This window comes from Cynocephalus volans, chromosome 15 (assembly GCF_027409185.1).
Source record: "Cynocephalus volans isolate mCynVol1 chromosome 15, mCynVol1.pri, whole genome shotgun sequence".
Lineage (NCBI taxonomy): Eukaryota > Metazoa > Chordata > Mammalia > Dermoptera > Cynocephalidae > Cynocephalus > Cynocephalus volans.
In genome coordinates, this window is record NC_084474.1 from 81,628,256 (window position 1) to 81,646,313 (window position 18,058).

The 18,058-nt window shown below is 39.7% G+C and overlaps 1 non-coding gene across 1 annotated transcript; it reads right to left on the reverse strand.

Moving 5' to 3' along the window:
* Window positions 1–6,895: 6,895 nt before the first annotated feature.
* Window positions 6,896–7,033, reverse strand: LOC134364252 (small nucleolar RNA SNORA1). Its single transcript, XR_010021810.1, has one exon. It is a non-coding gene; the product is annotated as a small nucleolar RNA SNORA1 (small nucleolar RNA).
* Between the last annotated feature and the right edge of the window lie 11,025 nt (window positions 7,034–18,058).

Here is an 18,058-nt window from a genome sequence, read left to right on the forward strand (position 1 = left end):
ATGACATGGTCCTTCATTTTTCCTTCCCTGTATAAATTGTCTCTGGTCTCCACCCTAGAGACTACCTTCTGCTACTTGTTCATATCCCAGTGTGGTCTTTAGCCTTGCATCTTCTTGGCTCCAACCTTAATATCCAGGACTTACCAGCATATGGACAATTTAGACTCTGTGTTTTAATTTAAGATTTTCAGGAAAAAAAGAAATCTGGTCCATCTGGGGTCAGGTGCTTACCTCTGGTCTCTAAACTGAGGCCCACTTTTAGAGGGTCACATGGAACATAGCACATGATGATATCAAAAAGGAGGCTGGGAGTGATTCTATCTATAGAATTTATAAGTCCTCCTTGCTGCTTCTCTAGACCAATGTAATATACTAAATATTTCTCACATCTATTCTCTTTTACTCCCCACTTTCCACTGCTTTGACCCTCGCAGATTCTTGCTTAGACTACTGTGATAGCCTCTGATGTGGTCTGTTTGCTTCCACTCTATTCCCCCAAGCTAATATACACTCCACATTCCTGCCTTTGAAAGTCATAGTGATCATGCCATTTTCCTCATTCAGAACCCTCAATGGCCTCTTATTGCTTATGCAATAAAATCAAACTCTATGGATGATGCTACACAATAAATTCTTTTAAAACCTGATTCCTTTCTACCTCCTCCATCCCTCTGTTCACTATTTTTTCACGGGATCTACCTGCTTTGAATGATTTGCTGCTCAAAAGCCCACACTTGTCAGCTCCCTTCTATTCAGGGGGTTCTTGCAGCTCTTTGTATCCCAATACCTATAAGAGTGATGGGGGCACAGCTGGGACTCGAGGAAGGTTGTTGAACGAATGAAATATGAAGAGCTATGGGTAGACTATAGCACTCATGGCTGTACTTTTGACACTGGCGTCAGTGAATTTTTCTAAATTGTGCACCCTGAATCCCTAGGGGTCTGCAAAAATTGTGAAAATTAAAATAGAAAAAAAAATATGTTTAACCTTCCTAGTAATGCACAGTCTCAGCAAATGTCAACTTCTAATTTTGATCAGTTTAATTTGAAATCAATTTAATGTAGCAACTCTACTGCATGCTAATTAGAAGCCCTAATTGGCATCTTCAGTTAATAAAACTGGGAAACAATGAAATTGCTTAAAAATGGTATAGTCATGCATTGCTTAATGGCAAGGATGTGCTGAGAAATGCATCGTTAGGTGATTTCACTGTTGTGGAAACATCGTAGCATGCATTTACACAAACCTGAATGGCATAGTCTCCTACACACCTAGGCTGTATGGTATAGCCATTAGAGTCTTATGGAATTGCAATCATATATACGGTCTGTTGTCGATTGAAACGTCATTGTGCGGCACCTGACTGTATTTTTTTTTTTAGTGGGTACACAATTTTTTAAAACACAAAACTTGTTGAGATAAAAATAATTGGTACAGAAAACTGGAAACTGCCTTTAAAAATCTGTGCTCAGTTTCAATACTGATAAAATGGAGACTCATTGATCCCCCAGGTACCTTCCTGGTCATGCATTTATATCCTAAGATTAGACTAAAATTACCCTGGCTCTTATCTTTATCCTTTGTTGTACCACAAGGATGAAGTGTCCTATCCCTTTGTTTATTCTCAATTCCTAAATCAGGGATTGGCCTGTATTAAAGACTTAACAAATATTTATTGGCTAAATAACTGACCAAGCTTTGAACAATTTCTGAGAAAGAGGAAAAATATGTATATCTGAGGATATGGGTGAACCAGTGAGGGAACGATAATGAGTTAGACCATATTGACATTTAGAAAAGATAATAAAAAGGACACTTGAAAACATACCGTTGGCAAATTGAGTAACTACATTGCTAGGTGGAAAGAGAATTAGGTAGGAACTCAGTGAACCAAGCAATCCCTTGAGAAAGTCCACAGAGCAGATAGTGAGGACCAATAGATAATAATTTTTAGAAAAAAAAAAAGAAAGAAACATAAACAGTTGTTGCCCACTGAGTTTAGCTCTCTCACCTGGGCTCTTCACAAGTCTCTTTCTTCAGTTAGTGAATAAAAAATAAATAAATAGTACATGATCCATGATACTCAAGGTAAGGACTCAAAAGACAAAGTCTGTAATGTCCTGATGATGGTGATGATGATGATGATGCTTATTAACATTTTATGAGCATTTATTATGTACAGGACACCTTGCATAATGGAGTAGGACATAATGGAAGGAGAGAAGGTAATAGATTAAGACAGAGATTAAGGGGTATTTAATGAGATTATCACGTAAAGGACCTTAACCAAGTATGAATCAATAAACATTAACTCCTCCCTCAAGCAGACTTATATTTGAATACAAGCACACCAATTACTAACCGTGTGACCCTGGACAAGTTGTTCAACCTCTCTGAGCTCAGATTTATTATCTGTAAAATGGGAAAAGTAATACTTAATTCACAACACTATTGTGAGGATTAAATGTGATATTATATACAGAAGTAATTTGTAAACTGCAAAGTGCTATGCACATATGAGATTTCAAATACTAGCTATCTATATTATTCAACAGTTAGATAAAATGTATGCAAGCTATCACAAATAACAGTGATAACTGTGTAGGAGTAGTGAGGAGATTCACGTGTCAAGAGCAGAACAGAGAGATAAGGTAAGAGAAGTAATGGGAGCTGGAACACATGAGGTCTCATAGGCCACTGTCTACAAAAAAGACTTTGACTTTGACTTTGAGTGAAATGGGAAGCCAGTGTCATGTTTTGATCAGAGGATTGTAAAAACAAAATAAAATAATGCATGCCTTAAGAGGATCGCTTTGGCTGCTATGCTTAGGATAGACTATAGGGAGTTAAGGAAGGAGGTCAGAATTCCAGAGGTTTTTGCAATAAAAAGGAAAAAATATGATGGTGACTTGTACCAAACTGGTAATGGTGGGGTTGGTGAAGGGTAGTTAGATTCTGATATTTTCTGAAGATAAAACCAACGGTATTTCCTGACAAGCTGAATTTGTAATATGAAAGTGAGCACAGATCACTCCTATTCCTGGTTTGACCCAAGGACAGGAAAGCTGAGGTTTCCATCCACTGAGATGCGGAGGCTGAAGGTTGTGTAGGTTTGGCAGGGAAGATCAAGAGTTCGGTCTAGGACATGTTAACTTTGAGAGGTCAGTTAGGTATCCAAGTGGACATACCAAGTAGCAAGTTGAATATGTTAGTCTGCAGTTTGGGGGCTGGGGCTGGCAAGAGTTATAAAATTTGGGAGTAGTTTACATGCAGACATAGATGGCATTTAAAGAAATACAGTGCAGCTGACAACTGTCCCATACTAGCTTTCCCTGAGATTGACTTCACCTTATCATTGCCTAGATCCAAGTAGGAGTTCTGCCTTCTTTCTCCTCCCTCTGCTTTTTCCATCTCTCTGCCCTACTCCAGTGACTCCTTGCTTCTACATAGGACCATCCATTCACATCTTAACTCTCTTGTGCTTTTTACTTATTCCTCTGCCTCTACTCAGGTTCCCTGGTGCAATGGCTGCCACACTTTATTGAGATTTTGGTCCAAGCCATGAAGAAAACAATGAAGCTAAGGGATGTAGACAATGAACTCATGACTCTGGCTTGGGTGCACTTACCACTGACTAACCAGGGACAGAGGACTTTTGCATAACTGTCCATGGAGTTAGGTGTCAATCAACACCACTACCTTCAGGAAAACCCCCATCGTAAGTGCAAGTTTGTTTAGTCTGCATATTCCGGGGGCCAAATGCTTGCTGATTTTAGAGAGGATGCAGGTGAACCAGGAGCATTGCTTTTTGCCTTCAAGTAGTACATGCTTTAGTGGGGAAAGTCAGAGATCACTCATGAGAAATAATAATATGTATTCAGGACAAAAAAATAGGACAAGGGGTGGATGGAGGGGTTGCTAAGAAAAAAATTTACTCCTATTTAGCCATTGTGTTCCAGATTAAATGTTACATCATTTGCAAAGTCTTCATTGATTCTCCATAGGAATGATCAATGGATTCATGATGCTCCAGAGAATAATAACCGTTATTATTTCAATAAATAATATTTATTTTATTACTGTGAAAATAACATACCTTTTCTGTAAAAAGTAAAAATAAACACCAAAAAGAAAATTTTATAGCCAGAAATGAACATGAGACTACTCTTTGGATATTTTTCTATGTATATATCTTTTGTAGCTCTTTTTCTCATTTGACAATAGAGCTGAAGAATTTTCCATGCCACCAGGCATTTGCCTAAACATTGTTTGGGTATTTGCATATTGTGAATATCATGGCTATGTATGATAGTGGAATTATGGCTTGTTTCCTTTAATTACTCTACAGCATCCAGGACAGGATGTTCTTGCAGTCACAGAATGTTAGAGAGCTCAAAGCTCCCTCAGATATCATCTAGTTAACCTCCCATTTTGCAGATGGGAAAGTTGAGGCTTAGAGAGTTAAATGGATCTAAGGTCAGATGGTAAGAACGCTACAGAATGAGAATCCAAACCAACTGCCTGGACTCCAAACCCCAGGTTCTTTTACTACAATATCTAGAATCTTAGTCAACCTGATATCTGTGAAGCTTACATGCAGTAAAAGATGAGGGTATATTTTGGCATAAGAAGTTTGGGGAGGACATGACAGCAAAGGTCACCTGTAGTTCTTTAGGAACTTTCAGTTTTACTTCAAACGCTGGGCAAGGTGTGGGAAGCAGACAGCTTTAGAAAGGAACTCATGAATGCAGGTTTGCAAAACCCACAGTTGTACAACAGCTCAGCTCTAGGCAACACCCTGAAGGGTGCAAAAAGCTCCTGGAAGAGTGTATGGCCACCTAGAGTCACAACTGTGGTTTCACATCACATCTGAAGGCTCCAATCCCTCAGCATTGAGCCCTGCATTTCTATTTTGCTAATGGTCAGGGATGATTTTGAGTTTTGACTTGGACAAGCCAGAATCTTCCTGACTTTCTTGAATCACTCTCCATGCCTCCTTGCTGTGGTGCTTGGGAAGCTTCAGACCACATGGGTGAGTGAGGATCAGAGAATGCTGGGAGTTCCAGCCTGCTGTGGAGATGAGACAACATCCTCCAACTCCTCTCCATGTTTTTACTGGCATAATTTACCTAAAACCATGTGCCATGCCACTCCTTGCCTAACACCTCTCCATGGCCTCAGGATAAAGTCCATATCTCTCACTATGGCATGTGAGACCCTCTACAAATGGCCTTTGCCTACCTCTGTCTCATCTCTGCCATTCTGTCTTTAGCAACATCAAACTTCCAGTAGGTTCTTGAACAGGGCCATTCTACTTTCTCACCCAATTCCTCCTTTCTAGAATGCCTTTATTCTTTTATTCATGGTTAATCTCATTTAGCTGGATTTTGTGCTCCTTCTGTTTAGTTACATAACTCTAAAATTCTACAATCCGTGATAGTTTCTGAAATATTCTTGGTAATTTTCAGCCAAATTATTGAACTTTGTCTTAAATCTTAGACTCCCACATAGAATTGTTACTTTATCCAGTGGCACATTACACATCATTGGGTACCTGCTAAATGTGTGGCATTAATGAAGTTGGAAGCATCAATTTATTTAGAATCTAAAAACAACCTTATTGCTTATCTTTCCCAGCTGCAAATTATGTGGATGGCGTAGATGGTTTTCTCTAGTGCCACACTTAGGATATTTACTTAAATATTGGCAGTGATAAAATTGTAGGTAAGAAATTGCACATTCATCAAAAGTAGGCGGTCTGATAGAAGTGCATAAACATGGTACTCATCTCAGAATTAAATTACCATATGTACATGGTTTGACTTGTCATTTATGTACTTGTATATTTATATACCCATCATCCTTAATCACCTACAAGAATGAGTGAGTGCATTTAAGAACAAATGTTTGCAGCATAAGCTAATGGTTAATTGACAATTTCTTCTTGGAGAAGCCTGAAAGACAATACTGGAGAAGACAAAAGCTTTTGAAAGGAACAGCAAGACCCACTAATATACAGTGATTACAGCTCAACCTAAAGGAAATTTCTGTTGAGATGACTCAAAATTACTCCTTTTAAAGCTCCTTTACCTTCCTCCCCAGGGGCTGAGCTGACCACTTATACACACTTCCTTTGAGAGAAACATGGTCATCCTTAAACAGAGCATTCACCATGTCATTGCTCTCTGCATGTTTTAAACATGCACCCTACTTTCTGCCATCTGCAGTTTTGCATGCTCCATAACCTGGCCTTAATTAACCTGTCTAAGCCTGCTGTTTCTCAGTAATGTCACCTTTCTCTGTGTTATCATAGCACCCTATGCTTACAGTGTTCCTTCCAGTAGACCTCTGCTGAGCCTCAGCTTGGCTAACACAGTCTCAGCTTAGGTAGGACCCTGTCTACAAAGCCTTCCTTGTGCCACTCTATGCCCTCCCATGTCATCTAATCTCATCACTCTACTCATTTTAGCATTAATTACAATGTCTGATAAATTAGTATTGAATTTGCTTGTTTGATTATCCATTTCTTGCACTGTGTTATCAGCTCTATGAGGGCAGTGGTTTTCAGTAGCCACTGTACCTGCCTGTGCATAGTAGTTGCTAAGTAAATAGCTGTTGATTAAATGCTAATTTCTGTCTCTGAAGTCACCAAATATATTTTTTTTTTTTTTCGTTTTTTCGTGACCGGCACTCAGCCAGTGAGTGCACCGGTCAGTCCTATATAGGATCCGAACCCGCAGCGGGAGCGTCACCGCGCTGCCAGCGCAGCACTCTACCAAGTGCGCCACGGGCTCGGCCCCAAATATTTTTTTTTTAAATATATTATTCTTTATTCATTCCTAGTATTGGAAACAATATTTTTCTCGTTACATATTTTCAGTCATGAGCTTAGCAAAATGTTGCAGGTCTCATTGTCACCAGTACGGTATATTTAGTGTGATGGAAGCATAATGTGTATCTCAATTCAGCCACATTAACAATTTCTGGACACCATAACCAACCTTTGCCTCACATCTTATCTAGTTGGTGAGTGACAGAAATAGACTTGAAATACAGAGTCTATGCTTTTAACCACTTCTACCTCTGCACCATGGGGAGTTTAGAAAAACAGAAAAACAGCAAGAATGTAAAAAACACCCATAAATACTATCCATTATCTACAGGCAACTGCTGCTAACATTTTGGTATATGGCTTTCCAATCTGTACAATGGCTCCCACCACCTGTTGTACATGCCTTTGTGTGGCCTCCTCCTCTTGAGTGTGGGCTGGATTTAGTGACTCACTTCTAATTAATAGAATAAGGTGGAAGTGACTGGATGTAATTTCTGACATTAGGTTATGAAAGACTGCAGCTTCCATCTTGGGTCTCTCCTTTCTCTCTTTCTGAGATCCTTCCCTCTAGGAGAACCAAACTGTCATGTTCTAAGCAGACCTACAGGAAATCCATGAGGCAAGGAACTGATGTCTCTGATCAACAGCCAGCAAATACCTGGGACTTGCTACCTGCCACACAGGTGACTTTGGAAGTAGATCCTCTCCGGTTGAGCTCCATGACGCAGTCAACACGTTGGTAAAAGAGGGTGAGCAAGAGATACTCACTCAGCTCAGCAGTGCCTGTTTTCCTGGCCTAGAGTCATGAGAGAATAAAGGTTTGTTGTTTCAAGCAGCCAATTTTGGGGGTAAGTTGACACACAGCAATAGGTAAATAACATATAGTCCTATATACATTTATATAAATAGGTTTAATTATTCATTTTGTACTATTTATCACAGAACAAAGTCAAATTTACTGAATAAAGAAAACTAACAAATTATGCTTGTGTTTAACAGTCTTTTTCTCAAAAACATTTTTAAAATCGTGAAATAGAACCACATACAGAAAGTGCATGAAGCATAAATGTACAGGTGAAAAAATTTTGAACTCCATGGTTCCGATATCATTATACTTTACTTTTTAAATGAAATAAATCTCCAGAGTATATGCAGAATCAGTTACTATTTCATCTTCAAAGAGAAGATGAAAAGGAAAGCTAAGCAGATGCACAATTTTGGGATGGTTTATGAATTGGAGTCTCTTAATCAGTGCACAATGTTGCCGTACCCTTTCCTTAACCAACTACTGAGGAAATTCTTAGCCAAAATTAGTTACCAGGAGGAGGTCTAGAAATTATGCCATAGCAGAGCATACATAATATGTGGAACAAAGTGGGGCTCAGTGCAAAACTGATAAACAGATGAACAGACTTGGAATTAAACACGTGGATTTGGGCTCCCTCTCAGCACTTGGAAGCGTGTGAATGTTGTCCTTGTCACTCAACACCTTTGAGCTTTAGTTTCCTCATCTTTAAAATGGAAACACGCTCATGAAGTGGCGAAGACTAAAATAGCGTTGTTTATATGAGGCTATTTATAGCACGCAGCAAGCCCTCAATCAATCAATCACGAGTGAATCATAATTCTGGTCTCGGGACAACATCACATAGTGATTTATCACGACATCAGATTTAAGCAGATTTTAAATTTATGTATTTATTTAATAACCCTTTTTCATTGTGGTATAACACACATAACCTAAGCACATAGCACATTACGATCCTAACTATTTTAAGGGCACCGTTCAGTGGTACTAAGCGCATTCATATCATTTTGCAACCGTCAACACCGTCCCTCTCCGGAAACGGTTTTCATCTTGCAAAACTACCATTCTGTACCCGTTAAACAATCACTCCCCATCTTTGCTCCCCTCAACCACTGGAAACCACTATCCTACTTTCTGTCTCCATGAATTTGACTACTCTATGAATCTGAGGTATTTGAGATACCTCATTTAAGTGGTATCATACAAGTATGTGTCTTTTCGTGACTGGCTTATTTTATGCAGCATAATGTCCTCAAGGTTCATCCACATTGTGGCATATGTCAGAATTCCCTTATTTTATAAGGCCAAAAAATATTGCAATATAAGTATATACCACATTTTGTTTATGCGTATATGTCCACTGACAGACCCTGGGTTGCTACCATCTTTTATCTATTGTGAATGATGCTGCTATGAACACGGGTGTACGCATTTCTCTTTGAGACCCTGCTTTCAATTCTTTCGGGTAATACCCAGAAGTCGAGTTGCTGAATCATATGGTAATTCTATTTTAAATTTTTTGAGGAACTAACAGTCATGCTGTTTTCCACAGTGGCTGTGCCATTTTACATTCCCAATGACAGTGCACAGGGTTTCAATTTCTCCACATCCTAGCCAACATTTGTTGCTTTCTGTTTTGTTTATTTATTTTTTTATAATAGCCATTACTTTAATGAGTGTGAGGTGGTATCTCATTGTGGTTTGTAAGCATATGTGTTTTTTAACATAATTATTTTTATTTAATGGTAAATGCTCATAATAAGATAAATTTTTTTGTATTTTTATGTTTTAGTAATGAACAACTAGAATTTGAAAATTTTAAAAAAGTACCATTTAAATAGCACTCCCAAAATTAAATATTTAGGTAGGTATAAATCTAACAAAACATGTGCAGGATCTATATGCTAAAAGCCATAAAACCTTAATAAAAGAAATCAAAGATCTAAGTAAATGGAAAGATGTACTGTGTTGGAAGATAAGATAATTTTAAAAAAATATTTTTTAAAGTAAAAAGAAGAAACAAATTACCTCAAAATTCCACCAGGAAGGAATGACCAGCCTTAGCTCTTGGTGGACATCATTTCAAATATCTCCGTACATGGAAAAGATGGAGTGGGATGCTGTTTAGGTAAATAAATAAATATCTAGCTAAAAAGAAATCACACTGAACATGTTTGTTAACATAAAGGATTTTCTCAATTCCAGTTCAATGTGACCAGACCAGAGAAAAACTGAAGTGAAACCCAAGGAATTGCTGAAATTTTTATCATGTTTCTTTCACGGCCAGTGATATTATTTCCTCAAATATCCTTCTAAGATTAAGTAAAACTTGATGAAACCAAATAAGTCGGTGCCATTTTTCTTTTGACTTAACGTCTTTCAATTTTTCAGGTAGTACTAATTTCCTCTTACTATGAAAGACGAAGTGATTTACACTCTTGATAATTTCTCCCCCTCCTTTCTTTGGTCTCCTGCTTTTATAATTTCAAACTTACAGTAGTTATTTATAACACATGTTGTTCAGCAATTAAAAAAATATTGAATTTTTGTTTTGATTTGTTTTGGCAGCTGGCCAGTACAGAACCCTTGACCTTTGCGTTACCAGCATCACACTCTCACCGGCCAGACCTCAGCAATCAAACTTTTTGCTGTTATGCTGTTGTCTACACTTATTTACATGGATTTAGTTCTTTTAGCCATAACTTCTTCACTGTAGAGATGTGCTTCTTTTAAAGAATAAAATCATCTTGTGATTGGATTTAGTCTTACAGTGTATTTTCCAAAGTGACTCACATATTCTCTGAATTCTCTTATGCATGAGAATGTCTTCGATTTTAATATTTTTGGGTTACCCTTTCCCTTATTCGAAGCTTTGTAGACATTACTCTGATTTTTTTTTCTGGAGAAATGTTGGTGTTGGGAAATTGGAGGCCAGTTTGATTCTGCTCCCACTCCCTTTTTTTTTTGGTCTGGATGAAATAATTCTCTTTAGTTAATATTGATCAGGATACATTCAGTGGCTTCTTGTAAATTACACTTTTTTCCCTAGCATATTAATTTCTTTATGATTCACAGATAGAGTATTTTTTCTAATATCAGGGAAGAAAAACATGAAGTTATGTCTCTGAACACTCTTCCATTTGTTGGGATCTCTATTTGAGAAATAGAAGTGACCTTTATGTGGGACAATTTTGAAGTCCTTATGGATCATCATGTCTAATGGATTTATTTGGTTTATCTTTTTCCTTTGTATTCACAGTGATGTTCCAAAGCCTTTAATTTATGCTGTTGTTTGGATTTTTATTTGTGCCTAGTCTGTTCTTCGCAGGTGCACATTTATTTATCTGGCCTGTAAAGATGCTGCTTTGGCCCTCAACTGTTTTCCTAACTTGATAATCTTCCTTTTCATCACAGAATATTGCTTCATCATCTTGTTTTTGAGTCTTGTCTACAGGACTGCATACTGAGATTTTAATTTTATTATTATTATTATTATTATTCAGATTGTGATTCTTTTCTCTTCTGCGTTCTAGAATGTTTGCATAGTTGAAATGCCATTTTCCCCGTTTTTTCTCAGGCTTAGCATGGAGAGCTCTGCCCAGATCTTCTCTTCACTCTGATCCAATGTAGAGAATACCGTATTGTTTCTTTCTTGCCTTGTCTTTGATCAGATGGTCTTGTCACTTTTAGTTGAATTTCCTAGGCTGGATACTTCTTTCTGAACACTCTTCTGGACTTTGAGGACACAGGCATAGGATAAGTGAGAGCTCAGCTCTAGCTGCTAGTTGACCTCACACTGATTTTCTTCTAAGATCCCACAAAGTATCCTGTAGCAGGGCCCACTGCCAGCCAGTTAGAGGCATCTCTGTTCATTCCACCATCTCATCCCTGGCAGTCTTTGCTCTTCCTGCCAAAAGTTCGCTGCACTGCATTAGGATTCTATTTTCATTGCAACTGCCATAATACTTCATTAACAATATTTGTCACATCATGACACTCCCCTGCTCAAAATCCTTCGCAGTCTCCCATTTCAGTCCCTCAAAGTCAAAGTCCTTCTGTCCTTGCTGGGCCCTCCGTGTGACAGTGGCTGGTACCGTTCTCCTCTCCCTTGCTCTCTTAGCTGCAGCCACACTAGCTTCCATGCTAAGCCTCAAATATGCCAGGCCCATGTGGTCCTCAGGACTTCTGCAGTAGGTTCCCCTGCTAGAATATTCTCCCCCAGATAACAATGTAGCTCCCTCCCTCAGATCCATCAGGTCTTGTCTTAGATGTCAGTATTTCAATGTGGTCTTTGCTAACTATGCTGTTGTATGCAGCAGTTGACCTGGAATATTCTATTCCCCTTCCTGATATTTTTCTTCATAGCGCTTAACATCATCAGAATCATTTTATGCTTTACACTTTCCCTCTCTGTTAAAGCATTTGCTTCCTTCCTCAACCCCATTAAAATATAGGACAGGGACTTTGCTTTTGTTCCCTGCTGTATTCAAATGTGGAGAACAGTACTTGACACACAGTAGGCACTCAATTATTTGCTGAATGAATGGATGGATGAATAAATGAATGATACATCAAGACTTCTTACCTCAAAGGTTCACCCTTGACCTTTCCCTTGGCTCTTTGCACAAGCTCATTCCCCCCTCCCCATCCCACCTTTCAAATTGGAGGGCATTTTAAGAAATGAAGGGTTAAGCATGACACCAGGTTTTGGTATACCTGAGTCTTCTGTTCCTTCCCTTATCTGATGCTTTTTAAAAATTGTTGAATAAGGTCGTAGTGTTTTTTTCCTTATTAAGTAGCTTCTGGTGAATTTTTGGTTTGTAATTCTATTCTAATTTGTGTTTATTTTAGTAGGCATTGCGGGAGGGGAGATTCTACGATGCTATTTCTTTCTCTCAGTTGTATCCATTATTTGCATTAAATGATATATCCTCTTGCAATAGAATCCACAGAAATCAAAACAATAGTGCAAGGGGTATAAAACTCACTCTACATCGTGTATAAAAGATACACACCCTTCTTTCTCTTCTCTACCAGACCTTAGTATCTATTTCAAGCCTCCATTCCTCTTGTGGTAGAAACTTCCTTTCAGTTAATTTAGGTTCCTTCCCTTTACCCAGGTGATGTGCCTACGTATACTTTTTTTAAGGTGGGGGTGTCACTGGTGTTAAAGTCTTGAGAGATGGGGAGGAAGGCATATGCTCTGGGCTGCCACCTCTCTTGGTGGCATCAGTAGAGCCGTCCTTGTTCTTACCTGTCTCCTCTTGCTAGCCCACACAAGTGTCTGCCACATGCTCCTGGCTCTCCTCACAAGGCCCCTTCATTCGCTCTCGGCTGCTCCTGGCCGAGTGATGAATATTTCTTCTGCTCCCACACCATGCGGAGTGGATGGAAACTTGCCACATCCTCAGGTTCTACTGGAAAAGAAGGCACAGGTCTCTTCTGTTGTGGGAGCCTTAATTGCATGGGGGCTTTTCAGGCTTCAGTACCCCCTCCTGCCCCCCCAAATCTTCACCTGGCACTCAGGTGACAAGGCACGAGGCCCCTTTAAGAAGTCTCTCTTCTCCACTCTCGCATCCCATGGGGTCTTCACCTGATTTCAGGAGGGAGGGAATAGCCTATATGTGACCTATTATGTATGCTCATGTCTGGAAACAATATTTAAACTTTTGCAGATTAAAGGACCTTTTCTCTTTTTCGGTTGCTATTTTTCTTTCATGAATCTCCTGATGCTGCTATGTTCAACCACCAGAATGGGAGAAGGTGAGGGAGAGACCAGAAATATCAGGAAATACCAGGAAGACCCCATTGCTTAATACATAAAAATCATTTTGCAAGTGCACATCCAATGTACATCAGACACTCTGTACAGGGGTTGTAATCCTCTCAGTCCCCTGCAAAGTCAGTACTACTATTCCTCATTTACAGATGGAAAGCCCAGAGCTCAGTGAGCTGTGAGAAAATCTTGTGAGACTCTTGTGGTGGGTATTTGAGCAGATTTTATTTAACATATGAATAGAAAACAGGAGAGGAATGTATCTAGGCAAAGATCTGAAGGACCTTCCCTGATATGCATTCCACAGAGGCTCCTACTTGAAGCTCAAATAACATTCCCAGGTTCTTGACAAATTCATTTTCTGAACTGGCTCAGCAGTTGAATAAGAAACTTGGTGTGACCTCACCCTTGCATGCATGTGCCACCCTTGTGGGGTACGGTGGAAGCAGCGTGGATGTTGGCCGAGAACAACCTGGTCCTCATCTTGGTTCTACCACTGAAACTCAGAATCCCAGAATCTTTAGTTTCTTCAACTAAAATGTGTGGATAAGCATGTGCATTTGGCTGAGCTATGGGGAGGCTATGGGGAAATTGTTGGGGAGGGGAAGGCATGTTTCTTCCTCTTCACAGAAGAAGATGGAACCCAAGGACATGCATACAGTCTTCCCTCAAGGAAGGCATTACTTGTGGGAGCATGGCTCATTCATGGTGAGCTATCTCTCCCACATCCTGACACCATGTATAAGCAGACCAGGGCTCTATCTACCAGCTGCTCACATCACCTCCATTTCTCAGTCTGTCCCTAGGTGGGAGAGGCAGGTTGGGCATCCTAGTCTAGGTAGAGTGATGGATGAGTGGGCTCAGAGGACTGTTGCAGAGAACTAACCATTTTAGAACCTGGAGTTGGCTTCACTTCAGACCTGAGCCTGAGCCACACGTTGTAACTAAGTTTGACTAAGTAGTCCTGCTCTTTTGGGGAGAAGGGTTGATAATGGTGTGTTTGCTCACCTAGTAATAAGCCTCTGACTTTGTTTCCTATTATTCCTCTTGTGTGTTGCAAGCTGGGCCAGGATTCCTAGCAATAATATGCCTGAAAGAGCTTGCCATGCAATAGAAAATATGAATAGGGGACAGGTATCGAGCATTGACCTCTTAAAGCATTTAGTACTCACAACAATTCTATAAGGTAGGTACTCTTATTATCTCATTTTACAGACAAGGGAATAAGCACAGAGAGGTTAAATAACTTGTCCAAATCTGTAAAAAGTGACAGAGCTGGGATATGAACCTGGAGAGTCATGATCCTTTGAAGTTAACTGTCACACTGTTGTTCTTAATGTAAATATATCCTAATCATGTTAGTTTCTTTTCAAATCTGTTTTTTTCTTGGATTGCATTTTGTTTTCTTGAGTCTGTTATAGACTCAAGAAAATTCATCCCCTAAGTTAGGTGGAGGGCTGGGAGTGGGGCAGGATTATGATGTTTGGAGGTATGGAAGGGAAAAGGGAGATCTAAAATTCACAGTAAAAGGTTAGAGGGTATGGGTGGTCACCTTCCTCCCCAGACCCTAAGTATGGGGCTCCAGTCCAGCCAGCCTGCCTAGATGAATCACGTGGGCCTCTCAGTGAGAAAGCCAGAGCCTGCCTTCTGTAAGTTGTATGACCATCCCTCAGAAATGGGACTTCACAGGCTCAACCTGAGAGACCCAGCAGAGGAGTGGAGATCCTGCTGCTGGGAAAATCTGCAAAGGCTGAGACGATGAATGAAAACAAAGCTGGCACTTTGAAAGATCCTGTGAAGAGGCTTGACTAAAGATATAAATAAATAATAGTCATAATAATATTCCCTCACTTTTTTTCTCTTGCTCTATGAACAAGTTTTCCACCAGACTGGGTAGAAGAAAGAGGGACAGGCCACCATGTGCTTTAGTTTTTTGGAGATTGTCTTTTTGACCCCTTGAGATAACAGCTGCTAGGAAAAGTTCAAAGTAAGCTGCCCCTCAACTTCCAGTTCAAAACAGCAGCTTTCTGGGCCCTCCCAGTGCTGAGCCACGCAGCTCTTCTTGTTAAGACTGTGGGTGAGACAGAGGAAGACTGACAGTATAACCTTGCGACAGAATCTGGAATAACTCACAATAATGACAGGGTGGATGGGTCTGGATTGAGGCAAACCTATCTGGGCTCCAGCATATGGCACATTCTTGCTTTCCTTTATGAAGAAAATTCCTTAGAAAAGCAGGAAGGTTCTTCACTCCTGCCTGCTCTCTGTACCCAGACTCAGCCTCAGGCTCTGCATCAACTGGAAATGGAGCAGCTACTCCTTTTCCCTCTTCCAGTGCTGTTCTCTTGAGCATTATTATTTCTCCTTTGGCAGGTTCCCTTCTCTCCCATTTCCCCTAATCCAGGAAGATTCTGGGAATTACAGCAAATTGCTGGGCAGAAAACAGGGAGAGATCGAAATGGCCACAAGGAGTCCAGGGGCACTGGCAAAGCTCTGAAGAGAGCTGCAGGACAGGAAGACCTGGGCTGAGGAGTTGGGCTGAGGGCTGAGGCCGAGGGCACCCCAGTCAAGGCAGGAGCACCCCAGGTGAGAGCCGTTATTAAGTCAGAATTGGACTGAGATCTGTGAGCATAAATTGTGGATTAGAGAAGAGAATCAGACCACAAGGGCAGTGCACAGTACAAATCACTCTTAACAAATATTAACAAACCGACCTTGTCCTGCTTGAGGATGAGAGAGAGAAACGATGTCATCAACAGTAGCCACGATCACGGCCCAGTAAAAAATGACGCGAGAAAAAAAAGCAGAGGGGGGATGGGGTGGCAGGGGAGGAATATCCTGAGCAAAGCAGAGAAATTTTGAAAATGATTTATTTCAAAATTTAGATGATCATTTCAGACACCCATGTGGTACTCTCACAGACTGTGTGAAGACTTGCTTTCTCTGAAATAGAAGCAGAATGTCTGAAGGCAAGATCTAGAGGGAAAACAGGGCAAAAAAATTAGATGGGAAATAGTGATGGGATAAAGCAAGAAGAACATGCCCTCAATGGCTGGAATCAAATCCCTGTTACAGGCAAGGAGGAGCAGCATTGCTGCTCCACGAAGGTATGCCACTGGCGTGGAGAATATATTTGAGAAAATCTCCCAATATTTAGAAAAAGAGGACAAGGAGTTGAAAAGATGAGAATAACAGTAATGGAGTTTCCAGAAACTTTGTCCAGAAAATGTGAAGCCAAGTGACACAAATAAACTTTCCTGAGCTAAGGGGTGTGTGTGTGTAGGGTGGGGGAGAACCATGTTAGACAAAAAGAGCTGACCCCAATTTAGGAAAACCCATGGATAAGAGCCTCACATCTATGTAGACTGGTGAAAGTTTCAGCCTACTAAGATGAACACAAAACTATAAACATGCACACATAAGACAATGGGTTGTTTCTAAAGATGAAATTTAGCCTAGACTTAGTCTTCTTCTTCCTTGCACACTAAATTCTAGAAGACAACTTAGCAACATGTATAGAGTTTAAAGAAGAAAAGGATATGCCCCAAGAATTTTACATATGTCTCCCAGTTAGAATTTACATATGCAGGGAACAGAATGATAGCATTGGACATGCAAAAGAGACAAAAATATATTGCCTAAAACCCTCCTTGAAAAACTTCTTTAGTACGCATTGCAAACTGAGTAATGGAACACAAGGAAGAACTCAGAACTAGATGGTCGCCATGTAGAAGGGCTAGCAGTAAGTAGTTATAATTAGAGATAAGTTTAAATGTCACTATTATGGTTATAAAACTGAATTAAAACCTGAACTCAATCAAACAGTATGTTGCTACATATGTAGTTAACTTACTTTACTTACACAGTAAGATTCCTAGTATTCCATTGTGTGGATGTACCACAATCTGTTTATCCATTTACTGTTTATGAACAGTCAGAATATTTTCAATTTTGACTAATACAAATGAAGGTGCTATGAACATTCATGCAAGAAAAAAAAAAAGCCTGAAATACATTTAAAAAATAGAATGTTTATAATGTATAAAATAATAACATCATAACAATGACCTGGATCCCCCAACTTCGAATTGTTAACAAGGACTGGGAAATACATAAGACTGGATGTGGAGAAGAACAAAGTGCTGAACTCACTGTCTTATCGAGGACCTGTGGATTTCATCTTCACAATGTGCTTGTAGATTTTATTTTTCTTTAGGTGCACCTGTATTTTCTATTTTTCTAACGCTAGTAAGTATTTACTCAGCTAATAAAAAAACAGTTTAAGGTGAAAAAGATAAAAAGTAACAAGAAATAAAACACCTGAAGGGTAATTTGACTTGAAAATTTAAAAATCTATGTAAGTTCTAGTCTCTAAGGAGGCATGTCTCCATTTTCTATTATATTTATGAGAAAATGATACAGAAGGAATCTTGAGTGGGTGTGAAACACCAAGGTGGCTATTGTCACTGGCAATGGTGAGATCTTCCTGTCTTATATTTTCTGGGGTAAAAGGGGGAGGGAGTGAAGTCTTAAGGGATGGACTCAAGGTTTTCCATGGTTTTGCAAAGATGTAAGAATCTTATGACCTTCATGTGACCCAGGAATTTAGGATTCACTTGTGGTAGGGGAGTGGGAGTTTTT